Here is a 4,547-nt window from a genome sequence, read left to right on the forward strand (position 1 = left end):
TAATTGTTATTCCTGAAGATGATATTTAATTGTTAAATTGGAAAATTATTTAATTTGAAAGAATTTAATTAATATATTTAGAATTGTTGCATTTGAATTTTTTTGATTATTTTCGTTGATTTAATAAATAATTGTAAATTCTGTAAATCATGTTGATTTAAATATCCTAGTTGTATTTCAATTATTATTATTGCCCCATAGTGAGTGTCAAAGTCGGCCATCTCGTCTCTACCACTTCGAGATTAGGCTTGATACTTACTGGGTACACGTTATTTACGTACTCATACTACACTTGCTGCACTTTTGTGCAGGAACTAAGGCAAGTACTAGTGGGGGACCTATCGTCTTAAACTCACGTTATCCAGGGACATAATGGTGAGTTGTTTCTCTGATTCGTTCTGCAGCTACTAGTCTCTCTCTTTGTATTTTTATTCTGTCTATTTTTATTTCGGACAACATTTGAGGTTTTATATAATCTACTAGATGCTCATACACTTGTGATACCAGGTCTTGGCACACACATTGGTAGAGTTTGAATTTTATTTTATTTTTTTGGTTTTAAATTTTATCAATGTTTGCTTAATTTATTAGTTGGCTTGCCTAGCTGTAGTGTTGGGCGCCATCACGACTTATAGGTGAAATTGGGTCGTGACAACATGGTATCAGAGCACTAGGTTCACTTAGATCTCACAAGTTATGAGCATGCCTAATAGAGTCTTGCGGATCAGTACAGAGACGTCTGTACTTATATTCAAGAGCCTATAGGGTGTTAGGAAATTACCTTTCTTCATATTTCATCGTGCAATTAATGTAGTACTAAATATCCTTCTCTTATTCTCTCACAGATGGTGAGAACGCGCTCGAATGAAGTTCCAGACCAGGGAAGAGCTACTCCCCCAGTTGCTAGAGGCCGAGGGAGGGCTCCAGCCTGTGGTAGAGGGCGAGGACGTCCCAGGACTATTCCAGTTATGCCGCCAGTAGGTCCAACAGAGAATCTCATTATTGAGGAGCAGGGTGAAGTGCCCGTGGTAGAGCCAGCTCCGGTGGATTTCACATTTGTACCGTGATTTCAGGATGTCATGGGTCGTATGTTGCGGTTCATGGACAATATGACTCATGCCGGTTTATTTCCGGCAGACCCAGACACATCTCAGGCGGGCGGGGGAGCACAGACCCCTACCGCGCAAGCTCATGGACAGGCAGCTGTTGTATTTTAGACCCATGGTGCACTACCCGTGAGTGGAGCCCAGCCAGTGGTAGCAGCTACACCTGAGCACAGGCCAGCTGTAGCCGCCGATCCTCAAAAATTATTGGACAGATGGACTAGACTACATCCTCCTGTCTTTGGGGGTGAGCGACATGAGGATCCACATGACTTCATTGATCGTTGCAGGGATCGACTGTACAACATGAGGATATTGGAGTCTCATGGGATTGACTTTGCTACTTTTTAGCTAGAGGGCAGAGCCCGTAGATGGTGGCAATCTTATGCTCTTGGCAGACCAGTAGATTCTCCTCCAATGACTTGGGACAGGTTCACCCGTATATTCCTGGACATGTATATTCCACCCTCCCAGAGGAAAGAGTTGAGGTTTCAGTTTGAGCAGCTCCAACAGGGTCAGATGTCAGTGACTGATTATGAGGCGAGGTTTTCTGAATTATCTGGCCATGCACTTATGATACTCCCTACTGAGGCGGAGAGAGTGCGGAGGTTTGTAGCCGGTTTACATACTAGTATTCAGGCCACTATGACTCGAGAGGTTGAGATGGGTACTTCTTATGAGCGAGTTGTAGAGATAGCCCGGAGGATTGAGGGTGTGCGTCAGCGGAGCCGAGATCAGATTGTGAGAGATAAGCAGTCCAGGTACTCTGGAGAGTTCAGGGGTGCTCCGTCTGGGGGCAGAGGTCCGTTTGTGAGGGGGCAATCCAGCAGACCCCCATATACAACAACACCACCTCCTCGAGGTGCTCCAGTGCGACCTTATCTTAGTGCTATACCAGAGAGTTCTTACCGCCCACCAGTTATTCAGGGTCCTCCCAGTGGGTATTCAGTTCCCTAGGGCCAGACACTTAGTTAGCAGCCCATTGCACCGAAGAGTTGTTACGAGTGCGGGGATCCCAGTCACATGCGGAGGTTTTGCCCCAGGTTTCGGGGTAGACCAGTACGGCAGGGTCAGCAGCCTACGCTTACCGGACCAGTTGCTCTACCAGTAGTCCGACCACCAAGAGGTGGAGGACAGGTGGGTAGGGGTCGTCCTAGAGGTGGAGGTCAGCCAGGCGTAGGCCAGTCAGTCGACGCTCCAGCTCGGTTCTATGCTTTTCCGGCTAGACCAGATATAGAGGCCTCAAATGCTGTGATTACAGGTATTATTTATGTTTGCGGCAAAGATGCCTCAGTATTATTTGATCCAGGATCCACGTATTCATATGTGTCGTCTCTATTTGCTCCATTCCTGGGTATTTCTTGTGAGTCCTTGAGTACTCCTGTTTATGTGTCCACTCCTGTAAGCGATTCTATTATTGTGAACCGGGTCTACCGGTCTTGTATTATTATATTCTGTGGTTATGAAATTAGAGCAGATCTCTTATTGCTCGAGATGATCGATTTTGAAATTATTCTGGGTATGGACTGGTTATCTCCATATCATGTTGTTCTAGATTGTTATGCCAAAACTGTTACTTTGGCTATTCCATATTTTCCTAGGCTGGAGTGGAAGGGTTCATCGGTTAGTTCATTTAATCGGGTTATTTCTTTCATAAAGGCTCAACACATGGTTGAGAAGGGTTGTTTGGCTTATCTAGCCTATGTCCGGGATACTACTGCAGAGACTCCGGCTATTGATTCAGTACCAGTAGTTCGGGAGTTCTCCGATGTATTTCCTTCAGATCTTCCAGGTATGCCACCTGATCGTGATATTGATTTTTGTATTGACTTGGCTCCAGATACCCAACCTATATCTATCCCACTGTATCGCATGGCTCCGAAAGAATTAAAAGAGCAGCTTGAGGAGTTACTAGCCAAAGGGTTCGTCAGACCGAGTGTATCGCCTTAGAGTGCACCGGTATTATTTGTGAAAAAGAAGGATGGAACAATGCGGATATGTATTGATTATCACCAATTGAACAAGGTCACTATTAAGAACAAGTACCTGTTGCCGCGTATTGATGACCTATTTGATCAGTTGCAGGGTGCTAGGGTGTTCTCTAAGATCGACTTGAGGTCGGGGTATCTTCAGTTAAAGATTCGAGATTCGAATGTTCCGAAAACTGCTTTCTGTACTAGATATGGCCATTATGAGTTTCTGGTAATGTCTTTCGATTTAACTAATTCTACGACAGCATTTATGGATCTGATGAACAGGGTATTCAGGCCATATATTGATTCGTTTGTCATTGTCTTCATTGATGACATTTTGATCTACTCGCACAGCAAGGAGGAACATGAGCAGCATATGAGAGTAGTGCTTCAGACATTGCGGGAACAAAAGCTATATGCTAAGTTCTCTAAATGTGAGTTTTGGCTAGAGTCTATAGCATTTTGGGATATATTGTATCGGGTGAAGGTATTAAAGTTGATCCCAAAAAGATTGAGGCAGTTCAGAATTGGCATCGTCCCACTTCGGTGACTGAGATCAGAAGTTTCCTGGGTTTAGCAGGTTATTATCGTTGGTTCGTGGAGGACTTTTCATCTATTGCAGCACCTTTGACCAAATTAACCCAGAAGGGTGTTCCGTTCCGATGGTATGATGATTGTGAGGTGAGCTTTCAGAAGCTCAAGACAGCATTGACTACAACACCATTGTTAGTGTTACCTTCCGGTTCGGGAATGTATACAGTGTACTGTGATGCTTCACGCGTTGGTTTGGGTTGTGTATTAATGCAGGAAGGGAGAGTTATTGCATATGCTTCACGTCAATTTGAAGCCCCACGAGCAGAATTATCCGGTATATGATTTGGAGTTAGCTGCGATTGTTCACGCCCTTAAGATTTGGAGGCATTATCTTTATGGGGTGTCCTGTGAAGTTTATACTGACCATCACAGTTTGCAGCATTTGTTCAAGCAGAGGGACTAAATTTGAGGCAGCGCAGATGGCTGGAATTACTAAAAGATTATGATATTACTATCTTGTATCATCCGGGCAAAGCAAATGTAGTTGCAGATGCCTTGAGTAGAAAGGCGGAGAGCATGGGTAGTTTGGCTTTCATTTCAGCAGAAGAAATGCCATTAGCTTTGGATATCCAGTCCTTGGCCAACAGACTTGTGCGGTTAGATATTTCAGAGCCCAGCCGAGTTCTTGCATGTGTCGTAGCTCAGTCTTCACTATTTGAGCAGATCAAGGCTCGCCAGTATGATGACCCACACTTAATGGTTCTTTGAGAAATGGTACTACGAGGTGGTGCCAAGGAAGTTACTATTAGTGCAGATGGTGTTCTGCGACTCCAGGATCGTCTGTGTGTTTCTAATGTGGATGAACTGAGGAAAAAGATCTTGTAGGAGGCACACAGTTCTCGGTATTCTATTCATCCAGGTGCTACGAAGATGTATC

This window comes from Nicotiana tomentosiformis, chromosome 11 (genome assembly GCF_000390325.3).
Source record: "Nicotiana tomentosiformis chromosome 11, ASM39032v3, whole genome shotgun sequence".
NCBI lineage: Eukaryota > Viridiplantae > Streptophyta > Magnoliopsida > Solanales > Solanaceae > Nicotiana > Nicotiana tomentosiformis.